The sequence below is a fragment of the Trachypithecus francoisi genome, unplaced genomic scaffold (genome assembly GCF_009764315.1).
Source record: "Trachypithecus francoisi isolate TF-2019V2 unplaced genomic scaffold, Tfra_2.0 Lachesis_group10, whole genome shotgun sequence".
NCBI lineage: Eukaryota > Metazoa > Chordata > Mammalia > Primates > Cercopithecidae > Trachypithecus > Trachypithecus francoisi.
Genome location: NW_022681455.1, coordinates 91,298,293 through 91,318,627, shown reverse-complemented (window position 1 = coordinate 91,318,627; position 20,335 = coordinate 91,298,293). Strand labels below are relative to the sequence as shown.

General features: G+C 43.4%; 1 long non-coding RNA gene across 1 annotated transcript; it reads right to left on the bottom strand.

Moving 5' to 3' along the window:
* Positions 1-1,585: 1,585 nt before the first annotated feature.
* Positions 1,586-19,230, bottom strand: LOC117088753. The gene is made up of 3 exons (XR_004439299.1): positions 19,093-19,230; positions 14,145-14,201; positions 1,586-1,825 (listed from the first exon to the last, which is right to left on the bottom strand). It is a non-coding gene; the product is annotated as an uncharacterized LOC117088753 (long non-coding RNA).
* Between the last annotated feature and the right edge of the window lie 1,105 nt (positions 19,231-20,335).

Sequence of the window (20,335 nt, the reverse complement as noted above, 5' to 3'; positions counted from 1 at the left end):
GATGGTTGCACAACAGTACTAATGCACTTAATGCCACCTAACTGTACACTTAAAAGAGTGAAAATGGTAACTTTTATGCTATGTATATATATATATGCACATAAAAACATACAAATAAAATATAAAACCTATATAACATACTCACTTACTGTGGTGCCTGGCATAATAAATGCTAGGTTTAAAACTAAATAAATGAAATAAGATACCTTTTGCAAGAATGAGTGATGTCAAAGAGTTTTATAACCTGTAATGTGCCATCAAAATACATCATGTTTCCATGATGCTTTACCTGCAAGGTGAATTCTAGTGGCAGTGGACTGCACCCAATGCGACAGTCAGTCACTTCTGGAAAGGCTTCCTTTCCCACCACTTCCCTGCACATCAGCTTCTTGGCCTCTCTGCTGATGGGCAGTGGATGCCCCTAGAAACTGATGCAGACAGGTGTTTGAGCATCTCACTGTTGACGGGAAACCAGAAGCAAATCACTCTCTAATTTGTTGGCCGACGAGTCCAGATCTTCATGATTCATGACTTGTTGGATGTTGTGTTTCAAAGCAAAGCTCAGCAGTGTGTGGTTTTGGTAGTGTGGGAGAGAGGGCTTGTCTGAGTGTGGGGAACGTAGGGAATGCAGCCCACCACCCAGTCCGCGGAAGACTCGCCAGTGTTACTGCTGATCCCAGTGCAGAAGGCAGGTTTGCATTTCAAGTCCTGTGTCCACTCAGGAGGGAAAGTGGTCTGGGCTCTCTGGCCAACTTAAGGGAGACCAGAAGTTCTCTTATATTTAGAAGCGTCTACCCCTACTTGCCTCAAAAGAATGCTGCCACATCCACACTGGCACAGGGCTACTCAGGCTCAGGGAGTATCCCTGGGGTTTAATAACTTCCTTCTTTTCCTCTTAGGCACAGCCCAGGTCCAGGAGGCAGGAGACCTGGGTCTTGCCCTGCCACCTGCCATCAGCATCCCAGGAAACTTGCAGAGACACATCTAACTTCCCTGCACCTCAATCTCTGGTACTGGAAAACTGGGACTCATTGTTCAGATGCGAGGTAGGTTGAGGAAAGGAGAAGGTGCTGGTGATGAAGAGGGCCTTGGAATGAGAGTCAGGGTCACACTGGCTACAACTTCTCCCATTCTCTGCTTGAAGCTCCTTTATGATTGGAGAGGCTGGCAAGTGAGGGAGGCAAGACCATCAGCTCTGGAGTCCGATGGCCCAGGTTTCAGATCCCAGTTCTACAACTTACTAACCTGTTTCAGTTTCCCCATCTGCAAAAGAGATTAAAAAACAAAACAAAACAAAACAAAACAAAAAACAACCATGCCTATCTTGTGTCATTACCATGAGGATTAGCTAAGTTGATTATTGTTAAGCAATCAGCACAGTTCCTGGCACATAGTAAACCACAGACAAGTGCCTGGTTTCCTTGTGCCTGTTGCATTTGACAGAGGACTTGCCTTAGTAGCGAGCTCTCTCTCCCCTGATCTGTGTGGCTCTGGGATGTGGTCTAATAGAAACAGATCTAAAGGTCTGGTGAGGATTGGGTGGAAAAGAGATTGTGAAACAATGATCAACACAGAAACTGCCCTGGAGATTTTCTAAAAGGTTCTCGCATTCCTTTAATTAACTTCCATGAGGGGAAGACAGAAATCAAATTAATAAGTCAGGAGAGAATGCTGACATTTAGGGAAAGAAATGAGCTTTGATGTCAAACAATCTTCAGATCAGATAGACTCTCGCTGTGTGCCTTTAGGAAAGTTGTTTAACCTCTCTGAATCTCAGTTTCTGTATCTAAAAAGTGTGCATAGTAATCCTTTCCATTCAGGATTCCTGTGAGAATTAAAAGAGATGACGTAAGTGAATATCTAGCTCAGCCCTGCTGTCTTAAACACACCTACAAAATTTTGTAGCTCTTCCTATCAAGAGGTGGAGTTTGTTTTCCCATCACTGAATATGGGTTGACCTTGTGAGTGGCGTTGATCAGAAGAATGCAGTGGAGGTGACCTTAAGGGACAATGCAGCTTTCACCGGGCCGTCCTGAAGCACTGCCCAGAGACCTCAGATCAGGAAACTGGTCTAGCCTTCTGGAAGACAAGAGGCCCCAGGGAGGAGCACCAGGGTATCCAGTCAAGTGTCCCAGCACAGCTGCTAGACATGTGCCTGAGGTCATCTTGGGACCTTCCGGCTGAGACAAGCAGAAAATCACACAGCCAGCTTACAAAATTGTAAAGCAATTCTAGTTGATTGAAGTCGTCCAGTTTTGTGGGGAGGTTGTGTTATATAGCAAAGGCTACTTGAAACAGCCCTCAGTATAGACTGGTTGAATTGAATAACCGTAGAGGTGAAAATCCCTCGAAAAATACAGCACATGCTTTTAAGCACAAGCTGCTATTATTATTCATACCGATAGTTATAATAAGAATACAATAAGAGATAACAATGTAACAATCATGGTTGTCTGATGACTTCTTATTTCCTGTCCCCTGGGAGAAGACCACAGTCAGTTGGAACAGGTTTTGACAGGCTCAAATAAGCAGTAAACTTCTTTGCACACAAACATTTTAAATCTCTCTGTCTTTTCCTGTCTGTAATAGCTCTGCATCGCCTCACTGGGCCACCTGGGATGGTGCCACAACTCCTATTAATATTGCCATACGTGGCAGCATTGCACTCGAGTCCCACGCTCTCAGCTGCCTGTGTGTGGCACAGAGCCTATTTTTAGTGTTTTACATCTATAATTATGTATGTTTCACTGCCTCTCAAATGCATATTTGCTCTGGGGAGAGGTTGTGCTTATGTAATCTCAGCTATTTTTGATAGGACAAAATGTGTTATACCAACCTGCTAAGTCTCATTCAACCAGAGCAAACAGTCCAACAGTCTCTTCCTCACTCAAACTCCCATGTAAGCAGGGGTGATATTTGAGACATTTTGAGTACTGGTAAAACATTGTCACTGACAAATCAGAATAGAACCAGCCATTACATCACATTGGTGTTTATAGCTCTGTTTTTAAGGGCCAATTCAGACTACAAATCTATTTATGATTTTTACAAATTAACATTCCCTGCAAGGAAACCAATCAACTGGGAAGGGGAGCTCAGTGTGATGCTGGTGTTATCCGGATGACATCAGCCTTGCTGGCTGCCTGGATCAGTTTCCCAAGGTGTCGTGTCCTTGGCCAAGAAGTTTTTCCAATACAGTTTTCTAGCTCGGAAGGAAGAAGAACTGGCAAAGTCAAGACCAGCTTGGTGGGCCTCAGTGATGGAGATCTGGGGCCCAGGCCTAGCAGATGAAGCAGGTAACCTGGAGAGGCCCCCACTGTGGACATGCTACAGAGATCCAGACAGGGAGATGGGTGAGAGTCAAAGCAGCTGAGCAGCTGACAGTGGGCAGCAAGCAGATAAGGGCAGGATCCCAGGCCTTTTACTCATTCACTTACTCATTCAGTGGATATTGACGAAAGTGTCTACTGGGAGCCAGATACTGCCCTAGTTGCCAGGAAAACAGATAAAAACTTCTAGCTTACTTACAAGATATCTGTTTTTCTCTATGTATTAAAATGTTTAAGTAGAAAACTTAGAAAATACAGAAAAGAATAAAGAGGAAACCCCATCTTCTGGATTGTCATCTCTTGAAGACCATCCTTGTTAAGGTCTGGCTCATCTCCTTATTTGTACATGGTATATGTTTTTTAAACTCAGAATTGGGATTGTATCATATAAACTATTTTTCACTCAGTATTATATTTCCAGAAGCTTCTTACACCTCTAATAGTTTTTGTGAATATGACTTTCAGTGGCTGCAGAGAATTTCATTTTGGGGACTTGCTATAAATTATATAATGGCCCTCAATTCTCATCAACGTTGCCTCCAAATAAAAACTATTATATTTTCTCTAAAATTGTCATTTATGGCCAGCCACGGTGGCTCATGCCTGTGATCCTAGCACTTTGGGAGACTGAGGTGGGCAGATCACCTGAGGTCAGGAGTTTGAGACCAGCCTGGCCAACATGGCGAAATCGTCTCTACGAAAAATACAAAAGCCCGGCGTGATGGCACATGCCTGTAATCCCATCTACTCAGGAGGCTGAGGCAGGAGAATCGCTTGAACCCCGGGAGGTGGAAGTTGCAGTGAGCCGAGATCATACCACTGCACTCCAGCCTGGGCAACAGAGTAAGACTCCATCTTAAAAAAAAAAAAAAAAGAAAATTGACATTTATATGCCACAAAAACATGCCATCTAGTACCTTCATGAAAAATGATAATAAAGTGGTGGTCTCTTCTATTTGAGAAGTATATCAGAACACAAGTGAGTGAAAGTTATCGTACTATATCAAATAACCTTAACTTGCTCTAGTTTGTACAAAAATTTTTAAACTTCCATATTTTTCATACATTATTTTCACTATTATAACTAGCAAAATGGTAATAATTGTCACTGGCAAGAGTACAGAGAAATGAACACTTATACATTTCTATTGAGAGTTCAAATTTCACTGTGTTGAAAGGTTTTTAAATGCTCAGACCCAGCATTCACCTAAGAATTTATGTTAAGGAATTAATGTTATAGATGTGTACAAAGATTTATGAAAAACAATATTTATATCAGCATTATTTTTGTGCTTAATACATAGTAACTTCTAAAAATGGAAGCTATAATTACCAGTACTGGCATCACCAATTCCTTTTCCAGCCCCATCTGGCTTTTAGAATAAGAATATTATAATTAATACATTTTTACATTGGGTTTCATCTCTTTCCAGAATTATTTTTTGACACTTGCATTGTTTTATAATCACGTTAACTGCAATTATTAAGAAATTAACTTGAAATTTTTGGTTCTCTGTTAAGCAATGTTTCTTTTATGTTGCTTTTCCTCATATCTGAATTATTTATTTTGCTTCATTTTTCAGCCACCTGGAGCGTTTCTTTGATGATTTTTGTTTTCAAGAAGTAATAGTCACAACTTATGTTGTTTATGAATCTGTCCGCATAAGATTATCTGCACACTTTTGGAGGGCTGTGACTGGGATTGCAGACACCACGCCAGGAGTGGAAGCACAAAAAAGATTACAAATATGTAAGAACGGCACCTTGGCTGCATATGGTCTTAGTTCTCAATCTCAATCCTCTGAAAGTTTGTGGATTTTGATAACATTTTATCTTAGAATTTGCTAAGAAGTGTGACCTAGTGCAATTTCTTTCTTTCTTCTTTTGGAGGTAATTTGGGTACTTCTACCCCCCACCCCAGAGGACTAAATGATTATAGGATTTTAAATTTTGTTATCCTTGAAATGCAAACATTTTAGCCATGTATGCATCAAAGAACTTTTAGAGGGGATAGCAGATCTTTTCTTAGAAGGCCATACAGCTTTCTAAGTAGGTCATAGGGTCTGTAGTGGCCAGCATGCAATTCTGCTGTTGTAGTAGGAAAGCCGCCAGAAACAATGTATAAATGAGCAGGCATGGCTATGTTCCAATAAAACTTTATTTGCAAAAGCAGGTGAACAGACTGCCGGGGCAGTTTGCCTCTCGATTCTACAGACACAAGTCTTGCTTCAACTCAGGGGAATTTTCTGTCACATCTTGAGTTATTTTTTCTCTTTCATTTGCTCTGTTGCCACCATTTAAAAATCTTACATAGAGAGTTGATCTGTAGCTTCCTTTGTAGCTTCCTCTCTCCTTTTTCTTTCTCTCTTTTCTTATTTCCTCCATTTCTTGTCTTCTTTTCACTGATTCTGGGAGGATTCTTTGAGCTCACTTCTAAATTCACAGATTCTGTTTTCTGTTCTATTCAATCTGCTCTGCATTGCCCTAACAACACTAGAAAATTTCCATGATTATGCTTTTCACTGGGAAACTGTCTTTCTGGATTTCAGGGATTTCCATTAAAAGAAACAATATCTCTAATCTTATGGGAAATACCAAAATTAGAGATCACTTTCACCCTTGTTTGTTGGTATAGTTTTACATCATGAGAGGGTATTTGTTTTGATTTCTCAAAATAAGCTCTGTTTTTTAAATCACAGAAACTTTTCCTACCTCTATCACATTTTCTTTTATTGTACGTATTTGCAGAGGGAAAACCGTTGATCTACTGTTACAACTTGAGAATGATTCTGTTAGAAACTGATTTAAATATGTTACTCACAGAAGGGAAAAGGATTTGTTGGTCTATTCTGTAGGTATTTTTCTGGTTTGGAGGTTCAGTTGACTATGATGAACAGAAAGTGGGTAAGTGGGAAGGTGCAGCAGGAAGATGCACCATTTCCTGGCAGTTTCTTTTCACCCTGTGCAGGCACTGGGGCAGCAGCACCCACAGTCATCTGCAGGGCTGAGATTTGCTCACTCCACTGCTAGGGACCCTCTCCTGCTCATCCTCACCTAGCCTTCCCAGTGAGGGCTCCATTTACTCTCCTACTGAGGCAGGAGGCAGAACTCGACTCTGGAGGTGGGGCTTGGACACCAGACCTAATTGAGGACCAGCTAAAACAGGTGAGGGGCAGAAGCCCTTCCCCATAAGACGCACCCATCAGTGTGCCATGTCCGTTTTCCAGTGCCATGGCAACACCCAGAAGTTACCCCCCGCCCTTTCTATGGCAACATTCGACAACCCAGAAGTTACCTCCCTCATTCTAGACATTTCTGCATGGACCACCCCTTATTTTGCATGTAATTAAAATTGGGTATAACTACGAGTACAGTGGCACTTCTAGGCTGCTACTCCGGGCACACAGCTTATAGGGCAGGCCTGGTCTGTCTTCTGCTGTACATTGCTGCTTCAATAGAAGTGGCTGTTTAACACCACTGTCTTGCCCTTGAATTCTTTCCTGGCGGAGGCCAAGAACCTCCTGGGCTAAGCCTCAAACCGGGGGCTTGGCTGTCCTGCATCAATATGGCAGGAAGGTTTATTATTGTTCCGAGCATGTACTTCTCTGCCATGACTGTACTACCAACCCTAAATCCCGGCAGCAAATCCTTGCTTTCATTGAGTCTCCTTAGCAATAGCTGTTTTTCCCTTCCTACACAATTTACACCACGTAAAGCCTGGTGTGAGTGGTGCTCTTGGCTGTTTCCTATAAGGGATAGTGGAACAATTCCTCAAGTCCTTTAATCTGCTCCATACCAATGACCCTGTGGTCCACCATAGTAAATAACATGAACCCAAGATTGAGGGGCTTTTGCAACTCTTAGGGAATCCCCTCCACTTCTGCAGGGGCCCTTCCCGTGCCTGCATTAGACAGTAGCCTTCCTTCAACTGCTTTCCTTCTCCACCACATCCTTTAAAGAAAAGTACTCGGCCGGGCGCGGTGGTTCAATCCTGTAATCCCAGCACTTTGGGAGGCCGAGATGGGCGGATCACGAGGTCAGAAGATCGAGACCATCCTGGCTAACATGGTGAAACCTCGTCTCTACTAAAATAATACACAAAAACTAGCCGGGCAAGGTGGCGGGCGCCTGTAGTCCCAGCTACTCGGGAGGCTGAGGCGGGAGAATGGCGTAAACCCGGGAGGCGGAGCTTGCAGTGAGCTGAGATCCGGCCACTGCACTCCAGCCTGGGCGACAGAGCGAGACTCTAGTCTCAAAATATAATAATAATAATAATAAAGAAAGTACTCAAGTTTCTAGGTTATCCATGGCTTAGTTTCTCGTGCTGATAGAGATTTTCTTTCTTTCTTTTCATTTTTTTGTTTTTTAGTTTGGCCATAATAAGGTTTGGAGAGGCAAGGGAAGTAAACAGATAAACTTGAATCGCTCTCTGAAAATGGAAGCCACAGTTTCTTCTTGATTCCTTCTGACAACTTGAATTAACAGACTTGGAAACTTTTCTCTTGCGTCTTGCAGTAACTCATTTCAGTCAGGAGGCACTTGTGGTCCTCCTTGTTTGGAACAGTTCTGTCTTCTCATATGCCTGTGATTTTTCTTTGTTTGGTTCTATCCGTTAACCCATTGCTAGGAGTTCTGTCAGAGATTGTGTGGGTCCCTGTGTGAACAATTCAGGCCAGGATGATGGGAGAATGGAATGGATTAAACTGGATGGAGTTGAGTTTGGCTGATTTGAAGATCTAGAAGCTGAAGGAAGAAGAGGGAGCTAGAAGAGGCCAGGGTAAGGAGATCAGCCTGGAAGGGAGTGGTGGCAGGAAGTTTGGACTCCCTGCTCAAGGTTCCTTTTCTGTGTTTGGTATTTGCATTGGGAGTCTTTCTATCGTGAGCGCAAAGTCCAACTTAGAGGGAGTTAATTGAGGAAGGGAAACCGAGGCGTAGTTCTGGTTTCAAGTAGAGCTTAATTTAAAGTAAAAACAACATCCTTGAGAATCCAGTTTCTGTCACCTCCTTGTGCTTCCTGCTATGTTAGATTGATTCTAGGGTTCACTGTAGTGGCCCCTAAAACTTCTGGGTGATAAAGCGGCTACAACAGCCCCAGCCTTACCCCTCCTCCTCCCCACCAGCTCAATTCCAACAGCATAGAGCTTGGATCTTTCCCTTGGTTTCCACTAAACATTTTTTAAAATTAATAACAGCTTTATCGAGATGTAATTTACATACCATACAATTCACCCACTTAAAGTAAAATTCAATGGTTTTAGTATATTCACAGAATTATACAACCATCAACACAATCACTTTTAAAAAATTTTCATCACCTCAAAAAGAAACCCCGTTCCCATTAGTAGTCACTCCCCATCCCTCTTTCCCCCAGCCCTAGGTAACCACGAATCCACTCTCTGTCTCTATGGATTTGCCTGTTCTAGACATTTCATACAATAGGTGGTCTTTTGCATTGGGCTTCTTTTGCTTTGTGTGATGTTTGAGAGGTTCACCTGTGTTGCAGCATGTGCCTGAATCTTATTTCTTTTCATGGCTGAATAATACTCCATTGTATGGATGCGTCACATTTTGTTTATGCATTCATTGGTTGAAAGATACTTGGTTTGTTTCCACCTTTTGTCTATTACAGTGCTACTGGAAACATTTGTGTGCATTATGTGAACATTTGGTTTCATTTCTCTAGGATATGTACTGAGGAGTGGAATTGCTGGGTGATATAGTTCACCTTTTGAGGAACTGGCTGTTTTCCAAAGCAACTACACTATTTTACACTCACACCAGCAGTGTCTAAGCGTTCAATTTCTCCACTTCCTTGCCAGTCTTGTTCAGATCTCTCTATCTGGTGACAGCCATGTGCTTATGTTGTGAAGTCATATCTTATTGTGGACTCCCACTAAACTTTTGAGATTGGACCACCCTGAGTGCTGAGACCATTCCTGAATCAATCACTGTGTCAAGGTCCATTTTGTGCTGGATTGACCAGACCTGGGTCAAGAACCTCATCCTGGAGATCCTTCCAGACCATGTGGACTCAGAATGAAGAGAAGGGTTGACTCCAAGTTCAAAATCAGAGTCATTACTAGAGTAAGAGGAGCTGGGATGCTGGTAAGATGAGAATTCATGTCTACTAAAGCTCGGCTGCCAGTAGTCTGCTAGGGCTGTACCCTGACCCAGGCCTGGCTGTAAGTTGGTTTCAGGATTTAGTTCCAAGGAATTGCTGGTCTGGGTTTCCCCTTCACTGTGCCCCTGACACCATGGCCACTTATCTGTGGCACTGACCAGTTCTAGAGGCTTTAGCCTACTCTCACCTCCAGTTCTCACTGCAGCAGGGCTGTTGGTGAGGATCTGCAAAGACAGTTTTGAAATTTCTATCAAACAGACCACTCCTTCCCATTCTAGAAATCATGAATTCTTCAATCTGGCCCATCTGCCGTGTATCTAACAGATGTTCCTCAGACCTCCCGGCCTATAAATACCACCCTTTGCTAATACCCAGTATGAATAAGTTTTTTCTTATTTTTATTTTTATTTTTATATACAGTTGGTCATTTTCTGGGGAATCTGGGAGATAGATAGGTATATGTTTACGTTGTTGTCTTTCTGCACTAGATAAGTAACTCCAGCGTGCTTCCTGGAAACAGCTTATGACTCAAGCTATCTATTTCAAGACTGGGTTAAAAATGATCCTACTTCTACTAAAAATACAAAAATTAGCCAGTCATGGTGGTGTGCTCTTGTAGTCCCAGCTACTCAGGAGGCTGAGGCAGAAAAATCACCTGGGTGACAGAGGGACTCTCTGTCAAAAAAAAAAAAAAAAAAAAGATGATGCTACTTCAAAACACATCGTGTCTCATTGGACACTCTCCACAAGGTCAATAATATCATAGAAGTCAGCTGTCACCTACTGAAGGTTTACTACATGGTGGGCACTGCGGAAAACACTTTCACGTATTACCTCATTTAATCATGAAATCCCCATGTTATTCTCACATTATAGGTAAGGAAACTGAAGCTCAGAGAGGTTAAGTGACTTGTCAAAAGTCACACAGTAAACCCTGAGAATTCACATGTAGTGCTAGAATTTTTAAGTGACCCTGCCTACAACTGTGATCTTCCCATCCCTTTATCTATCCAGACCCTCCTCCGATCCTGCAGAGCCTCCTTGTGAATATGAGAAACCCACCCTCCGCTCCTGGTTTGGCCATCATCAGGGTCTGCCTGGCCTCTGGAGTAATCTGCTCTCTGGCTCCCTGACCCCAGTCTTGCTTCCTCCGATCCAGTCTTTGCCCTCCAGCCAACATGAACTTTCTCCAGTGCAGCACTGATTGTATCACTGCCTGATTCAAAAGGCTTCAAAGCCAAGAGTTGGAAACTCCTCAGTGCAGGGCATGGCCAGGCTCTTGTGATACCGTCTCTCTTGCTGCCTCCACACCCTGTGCTCTGCTGCTCATGTGAACCATTTGCAAGTCCATCAACGCACCATGCTGCTTCTCACTTCCGTCTTTGCAACACTTGTCATTTTGTCTTCTTACCTCTGTCCCCACCCCTTACCCCTCACCAGTTTCTCTTCTCTGTGCTCTTCATCCTTCAAGGCCAAATCTATGTAGCAGCCCATAGAAGAAGACACTTCTTCAAGACCACCACCACAGACATAGCCACCAGTCCTTTAGGCAGGGACGCAAAGGCCTCGTAGCTTCGAATCACACCAGCCTACCCGGTTGGCCTGCTTACTAGGTTGTCCTCAGTGTCAGAATAGGAAGACTGCTGCGGTCATCTGGTCAACCTGAAACCCTTTTCTTAACAGAGTTCAAAGCTTAATCCATATTCCATATGGCCCAGTTCATGTTCCCTGGACCATTTCAACAACTCAGGCATAAGGAGCCTTGGCCAGTTTTTCCATCTGCAAATTGAAAGGGAATGTTTCCCCCAGATAATCTCCAAGGCCCCTTTCTACTCTAAATTTCAAGATTGCAAGTACTATCTTATCTCAGGGTCTACACTCAGCTAAACATGGTCTCACATTTCCCCGTCTCTCTCTGTCTCCTTGCCCCTTGTTCCTTGGTTACTTTGGGGGTACAGCCTACTCCTGGAAAGTCGTCTGGGCTGTAAGGAGTGGGTACTGCACTTCCATTATTCATGAGTCCCAGGGATGGCAGTCCTGCAGACTGAGGATTTGAGCCGCGGGTCCCCAGCAGGCTGCATGTCCTACTTGAGCAGGAATAAAAGGCCAGGTTGGATGCCTGCAGGAAGGGTAAACAAACCCATACATTTTCTACAACAAAAAAAGAAAGAAAGAACGAAAAGAAATATTGATTATGTGGCATTGAAGTGCCTGGGGCTTTAACAGACATTCAAAATTGGACGCATTGCTCAAGATCAATAGTAGGTTTTATGCTTCTGACCTAAAAAGTACCAGCTCTATGTAATTTAAACACTGACAGCCATGAGGATATCTCCTAGCATCTGGCCTGCTTTCCTCAGGTACCCCGGACACATCTGCTGGCTTCGCTGCAGCCATTTTACTTTTATTTATTTTTTTTACTGGAAGATGACAGTAGATAAATAAAAGGATTCTTTTCAGAAATGTGGGATCAACTGCTTCTGATATCATTGCCTGAAATGGTAACCTCAGACAGCAGTGTTGCATGGCTGAAGACAGGGAGGTCAGCTTGTAGACAGGAGGCAGGGAACAGGGGTGGGTTTCTGAGGTTGGAAATGAAGGACAGGAGAGATGAGTGCTTCCTGGCCAACCTCCCAGGCCTGGTGCTGTGCTAGGTGCACACAGGTTCTCCCCTTGTCTTTGTGCCAGCCCACGGGATGGGAGGTGCCCGGTTTACAGAGGAAAAAAGCACAATAGCTTTCTTGATTGAGTGGGGATTTGGCTGCAGCTAACGGGGGTGGGGGGCGCAGATGATTTCTAGGGGGACAATTGGGTCTAAGAATTTTTATACGTGCATATGCATGTGTATGCAGACACACAGTCACACATACTTCTTGTTGGCTGGGGGACAAACAGAAGCAGAAGAGGACCGTCACTGTTGTGGCAATGGGCTCTGATGGCCTGAGATTCCATCCTGGCTCCATCGATCATCAGCTGTGACCTGAGACCAGTTACTTAGCTTGCCTTTCCCTCAGTTTCTTCATATGTAAAATGGGAGTGATAATCATAAGTAATCATAATAATATCTACAGATTAGAGTTCTTGGGAAGATTTAAAGGGTCACTACAGGTAAAGTTCAGCACGGAACAAGCACACGATAAATGTTAGCGAACTTTAGTAACCAGCAGGCGGGCAGGTTTGGCAGAGAATGTGGCTGTTTCAGGTTGCCAGGATGCAAGTTGAGATGTTAATTTCAACAGTGAGTCCAGTTCAGCAGGGGTCGAGGTGGGCCAATACCCACCCCAACATCCCAGGCACATGCACACAGCTAAAGCATGGCACCAGCCTTTCAGGAGGTAGGTTCCTACCTGTGGCTCCAGCTGCCCTCACAATATCTCAGGCAGTGCCCTCGGGTCCTCACTGGAGGGGGCACCTTAACTGGGTGAGCCTGCAGCTTTTCTGGGTGCCTGATCCTCTTAACCCCCACCCAGAGACGATCTGTGCCCCTTCTGTGCTGGCTTTGTTTAGGGGCACAGAGTGCATTTGTTGGGCAGAGGTGTAGAAAGTTTTTTTTCCCCCCTTAATTTTGTGGCAGGATAAGACAGTTAATCTGTTTTGACATGCTATCTAAATGGCCCTCAGATCAGTATACGGAAGAAGCCATCCATAAGTCATGTCTTTTATACACATGTACTGGTGTGTACAACAGGGAGAGTTATATTGGCTGTGAGAGGCAGAATAATAATGGCCGTTATTATGGCGAATTCAGGGTCGCCACATTCACTCCACATATCAAATCCTCTTTCAATGAGGCCAGCTCCATCAGCTGTCAGATTCTATTAAATATATCCCTCAGACCCACTGACCAGCTGACAGGAGAGAAACTCAAAACCACACACCCCCCATTAGCATCATAAAATGTGAAGTCAGCTGGAAGGGATGATAACAGAACTGAAAACAGAAGAGATGAAAATCTGCAATGCCCTTGTGTCCTCCTAAATAGAAACCCCAAGAGTTACAAACACACCCATAAAATACCAAGGTAAAAACAACGGCAACAACAACAACAAAAACATGACAAAGATCATCCTGTTGTATGCTTCATAACACAGAATGGTTCTTTTTTACCTTTTGTTAATGTGAGATTTGCATAAATGTTTCATGAGGTTAATACAATGCATAAACCAAAACGTTTATTAGGCAACATCTGTGCTGTTTTCCCAGATAATGCAATGTTTCTTCCGAGTCAATGAAATATAACCTATCATAAGGTTTGGTTGTTAAAATACTTGTGCAAAGGCTGTGATCGTATTTTACGCTTTTGCAGATGCTCTGGTTCTACCAGAGAATTTCTTAATCAGACAAGAGCTCAAGATGCCTGGCACCTTAAAAGAAGGTGTAGAGGTTCCCTTGGAGACAGAGCAAGAGAGGAGAAGAAAGATTTCTGTGAGCTGACTAGATTTGCTTCTCTATTTCCTCAATCTAACTTTCTAAATTTGGATTTGTTTGCAGAGATATTCACTTAATACTTGAAGGAAAAAACAATTAGATCTGTACTTAGAATCTACCAAGAAGCAGAGAGTGGGTCAAAATGCCCAATGGCTTTGTGCAGCTACAATCCTATCATGATATTGGTTCCATATGGGACTCTTTAAAGCAAAAAACAAAAAAAGTTATGAGACCAATAATTTTTAATGAAACTTGGCTTAGCTCACAAGCAAGTCCAGCAGATGAAACAGCAGCCCAAGCTGGAAACATGATTTTTCTTCTTCCTGGCAGGGATGAAAGAAAGCATCGTTTCAATTAAGAAAGAACCTAATGGAGATGTGTTTTGTATTATCGATTTTATGCAAGTAGACATTTAGACATTCTCTCTCCACATCTTTAAGGGAGTCCCTCTCTTTCTCTGATGGCTGTGTGAGATCATTTTAAATGTGGGAGCTTTCCTGACCCTACTTTTTGGGTTGGACTTTTGATGGAAAATTTTAGTAAAAAATTGTTGAAACCTCTTGTCTCCATCAATTTGGGGCAGATTTTGGAGGTAGAGAAAGTTACCAGAAAACGAGGATGGTGGTCTATCTATCTGTCTATTATCTATCTATCTATCTGTCTGTCTATCTATCTATCTATCTATCTATCTATCTATCTATTATCTCTCTATCTCACTGTAGCATGCGATTTCCCAGTAGTGACATTTTGGCTGGATAATTCTTTGTTGTAGGGGGCTGCCCTGTGAATGGTATGATGTTCATCTCCCAGTAGTGACATTTTGGCTGAATAATTCTTTATTGTAGGGGCTGCCCTGTGAATGGTATGATGTTCAGCAGTTTCCCTGGCCTCTACCCACTAGATGCCAGTAACATCCTTTCCCCAGTTTGTGACAACCCCAAAAGTCTCCAGTTATTGCCAAATGTCACCTGGAGGGTAACACTGCCCACCAGTTGAGTGTTTTAGTATTTTTCATGAAATACTTGGACATTTGTTTACTGCCACATCTGGGTGTCCTCTGCAGGACTATTTGCTTAAGGACAAGCGTGACTTTTTATTTAGGTAACATCTGAGTCTGCCCGTATCTAATGGTCTAGCTGTGTCTGGGTTGGAAAAACTCCATATGTTAGAACACAGAGGAAGAACACGGGTTGTAAATGGCGGCCCGTGCTGCCCATGCAACTGTGGAATGAAATGAGCTACAGAAGGATCCTCTTGCCCAGGTTCCTGCCTTCAAATGAAACAACTAGGCTCAAAGAGAGTGAGTTCAGCCATCACAAGTGTCCAACTGGGGTGGGGGATCTTCCCAGCACCTCCACCTTGTCTCTGCCTTGCACATCACTCCATTTTATATTTCCCGGAGCTCTTACTGCTATTTGAAATGATCTTGCTTATTTATGTGTATACATTTGCCTCTATTTTCAATTGACCGTCTCCCCTACTAGAATGCAAACTCCATGAGAATAAGAACTTTGCTTGCTTCAAGTGGCAATGTAGCCCTTTATCCAAACTTGGAGGCTTTGGTATCAGACCCAACATCTGCTGCTTATTAGTTACCCTGGTTTTGGGCAGCCATTTAGCTTCACTAAGCTATATTTTCCTTCTCTGTAAAATAATAATATTAATAACAAGATTGGCTCCTATGTGATGGAATTAAATGAGATCATACTTAACATGTAATATGTGCTCCACAAGTATAAGCTCTTACTGCTCAGCCACCATGATTATACCTAACACAGTGGTGCCTGGCATGGAAAGAAACACAGTCAATGTTAGTGAAGTAAACGAATGAATGAATGAATGAACAAATTCTCTTGTGTCTGTCTCTAGTTTTATTTTATTTTTTTAAGACAGAGTCTCGCTCTTGTCACCCAGACTGGAGTGCAGTGGCCGGATCTTGGCTCACCACAACCTCTGCCTCCCAGGTTCAAGCGATTCTCCTGCCTCAGCCTCCCCAGTAGGTGGGATTACAGGCACCCGCCACCACGCTGGGTTTTTTTTTTTTTTTTTGTATTGTTAGTAGAGACAGGGTTTCATCATGTTGGCCAGGCTGGTCTCAAACTCCTGAACTCGGGTGATCCACCTGCCTCAGCCTCCTAAAGTTCTAGGATTACAGGTCTGAGCCACCATGCCCAGCCTCTAATTTTAAATTTCTCTTGTCACAGATGATAATTTGCTATCAAATCCCCTTTTCTATTTTCACTGGAACTGGAATGCCATGGTCTAATAGAATGTTTGTTTCTAAGCAAGTAATTATAGCAATCATATATAAATAAAATATATAGGGAGCAATATATACCCAATTTTTTTCTTGGTAACATCCCAATTGGTGGTATGTCTTCTCTTAGGAAGTATCATTCTCTGCAAAGGACTTCATTATTTTCTGAAATTCAATTTCTTGCTGAGCCAGACAGTCTTCTTTTTCTCATGGTTTTGTGGGGAATCTGTCAATATCCCAAACTAGGGGAAAGTTGGTGAGGGACAGTTGCAAGTGGAGTCCTTGGGTGAGAGGCAGTGCAGCTCTGGAAGGGAGAGGAGTGCTCGGGTGAGAGGCAGTGCAGTTCTGGAAGTGAGATGCAGTGCTTGGGTGAGAGGCAGTGCAGTTCTGGAAGGGAGATGCAGTGCTTAGGTGAGAGGCAGTGCAGCTCTGGAAGGGAGACGCAGTGCTCGGGTGAGAGGCAGTGCAGCTCTGGAAGGGAGACGCAGTGCTCGGGTGAGAGGCAGTGCGGCTCTGGAAGGGAGACGCAGTGCTCCGGTGAGAGGCAGTGCGGCTCTGGAAGGGAGACGCAGTGCTCAGGTGAGAGGCAGTGCGGCTCTGGAAGGGAGACGCAGTGCTCGGGTGAGAGGCAGTGCGGCTCTGGAAGGGAGACGCAGTGCTCGGGTGAGAGGCAGTGCGGCTCTGGAAGGGAGACGCAGTGCTCGGGTGAGAGGCAGTGCGGCTCTGGAAGGGAGACGCAGTGCTCGGGTGAGAGGCAGTGCGGCTCTGGAAGGGAGAGGAGTGCTTGGGTGAGAGGCAGTGCAGCTCTGGAAGGGAGACACAGTGCTCGGGTGAGAGGCAGTGCAGCTCTGGAAGGGAGACACAGTGCTTGGGTGAGAGGCAGTGCAGCTCTGGAAGGGAGAGGAGTGCTCGGGTGAGAGGCAGTGCAGTTCTGGAACAGAGAAGAGTGCTTGGGTGAGAGGCAGTGCAGTTCTGGAACGGAGAGGAGTGCTCAGGTGAGAGGCAATGTAGCTCTGGAAGGGAGAGGAGTGCTTGGGTGAGAGGCAGTGCAGCTCTGGAAGGGAGACACTGTGCTTGGGTGAGTGGCAGTGCAGCTCTGGAAGGGAGAGAAGTGCTTGGGTGAGAGGCAGTGCAGCTCTGGAAGGGAGATGCAGTGTTTTGGGTGCATGTAACATCGCTCAGTCTCCTCCTGCATCCAAGTGGCAAATCACCATGTGTGAGAAATATTCTCAATCAGAGAAGAAAAAGAGATGTAATTATGTCATTTATAATGAATTCTGAAGGAAACAAAGAATTTAAGAAGGAAAACTCTGGAGACGACCAGAGATCCGAAGCCTTTCGGATCATCTGAGCTGCCCTGGAGAAGACGCATAGCTGATCAAACATTCGTGCCGATCATAGGAGGCCGTCCCAGCCCCTGAGAATGCTCTGGAGGAAGCAGAAAAACTCAGGAGCCCCAGCAAACACAGTCCAGCTTTTATTAAAGAAATTATACGCTCCTCTCGGCTTCCACTCACATCGATAATATCAACTTTTGGACAAACGCATCTCTCTGGGGAACAGGTTCTGAGACTGGCTCTTAATCTTCTTTCTTTGAAGTATCCAAGGGCTTAAAGGCATGTGTCAATATCTGGGGTCTCTGGCCTTTGTAGGAGGGGGTTTGAAAGGGTCCTGCTGTGGAGGAGAGTGAGACCACCAGCATCCACATCCCCCTTTCCCGGCTGACTGTTTCCATCCGGCCAGCCTTCAGCCTCCAGACCACCACCTGCCCACACTGCAGTAAGAACTCCCCGAGGATCCTGGTGTCTCATAAAGAGGTGGTCATCATGCACCTCTTGTTTTAACACGGGCCATTCTCAGGGGGTTCCACTTTCAAGAACAAAATATTTCTAAAGAATTTGATTATGGCACTTATTATATCATATGATATGGAATACCATTAACTAACTCTTTTGAAATTTATGATGAGAATTGAGTTTACAAATATCTTTGTATATTATTGTCTTGGCCAGCATTTCCCAAGTGTGCTGCTAAAGTAACAGCCAACACCTAGTTCCTGTGTGTTCTCTCCCAGGCCCTGTGCTAAGCACACGCTTCATCAGACGCACTCTTCACACCAGCCCCAGGAGATAAGTATTTTTATGCTCATTTTATTGAATCCAGATCCCATATTTTAACCTAAGTTTTTGTGGTCAAGTGAGTTTGTAAAAGTCAGAGTTAACCAAGAATAATGGATTTTGTTACTATAGGAATTCTCAGCTTTTTAATATGTTTATATCCATTAGAAATCTCCAAGAGGGAGAATAAGATATGTAAACTTTTCCAAACAAACTTTACCATGGAACACTTTTTTCCCCTAGTGTTATTTCCAAGGGTGAGTTTTCTGCAGGAACCTTGCTAGGGAGGGTTATGTTCCTAAAGAGACACAGACTCTACTTTCTGGATTAGTCACAAGGCTACAAAGTGGATCATTGAATGACTTTTTTAATGAATTCTTATGTTTCTACAAACTACTTTCAAAATTGCAATATCAGAATTGAAAACTTGATATAGAGCAAGGGTTATACCATGCTGGATATCAAAAGTCATGGGAATACTTTGGCAGAATTTTCACTGCTTATAAAAACTCTCACCAAGCTCCTTCATTTTACCCTCTAGGCGATTTCCTAACTTACAAGATTTTTGCCAGGACTGGAAGAGATTCTTTCAGCAGAACCTCTACAACTTACCTGAGAGCAGGGGCTAAACAGTCCATAGACTAAATCTGGCCCGCTGCCTGCTTTGTAAATAAAGTTTTATTGGAAAACATCCATACACATTCCTTTGTCAATTCTTGCCTTAGAGCAGCATATTTACAATGATTATAGAGCCTGGCTACAAAGCAAAACTTCTTCCGTAGAAGCCACTGCCTAATATACCAGAAATTCAATTTCAGGCAAGCTATTGCCATGGTTTACCCATTCTTTAAGTTCAGAGATCCTATGTAAAGCATGTTTTCTGCAGAAAGAAAAAGGAAAGAGACTCCAGCATCGATTGAGCTGTGATTAGGTATCTGGAATGGTGCATATACTGTCCCATTTGTAACAATTTAGATAAGCAGATGGTGACCTCATTTTATGCAGAATATTAATTCAATGAGATGAAGTCATTTGATCAAGGCTATACAGTAAAGAATTTGCATCTCAAACTCTGACTCAAAGATGGGTGCTGATTCTATAGAATGGTTAAGAGTGAAAGATCTGGAATTACCTGGCCAAGATTCCAATTCTAGCTCTGTCACGAACTAGCTTTGTGACTTGTGCAAGTGACATAACTGTGTGCCTCAATTTCCTCACCTGTGAAATGGGAAGGAGAAATACTATTTTACTAGGGTTTTGAGAACTAAGTGAGTTAACTCGTGATAGCTGGTATATTAACACTGAGCACGTATTCGTTGTTAATGTTAAATGGGGAGAGCCATCAAAGGATGGAGGATGACATCTAAACTTCTGGCTTGAACAAATTCTGAGTTGGGATGGTATATTCACCTTATCAAATATTTAAGTGAACCTCTTGAGAGCAGGGAGTATTTTCTTGTGTCTTCCGTACACCCCCTGTCCCCTCAAGTGCCTTGGACAACATATTCCACTGATGCTTACTAGTTAGTTGAAGGTGGAATTTGGGAAAGGGGACTATCAGGAAAGTTAAATTTTCTTTTAATTTTTATAAATTTAGGGGGTAAAAGTGCAGTTTTCTTACACACATATATTGCATAGTGGTGAAGTCTGGACTTTCAGTGTGCCCATCACCTGAATAGTGAACGTTGTACCCAATGGGTAATTTTTCAACTTTCACCCCCTTCACACAGTGTCACACCTTTTGGAGTCTCCAGCGTCTGTTATTCCACTCTGTGTGTCTGTGTGTACCCATTGCTTCGCTCCCACTTAAAAGTGAGAACATGTGGCATTTGACTTTCTGTTTCTGAGTTATTGCACTTCAGCTAATGTTCTCCAGTTCCGCCTATGCTGTTGCAAAAGACATGATTCCATTCCTTTTTATGGCTGAATAGTATTCCTATATATATATATATATATACACACACACACACACACACACACACACAATTCAGGAATACTGAATAGTATTCCTATATATATATATTCTATATATATATCCTACATATATATCTTATATTAGATATATGTCACATAGGAAAGTGGA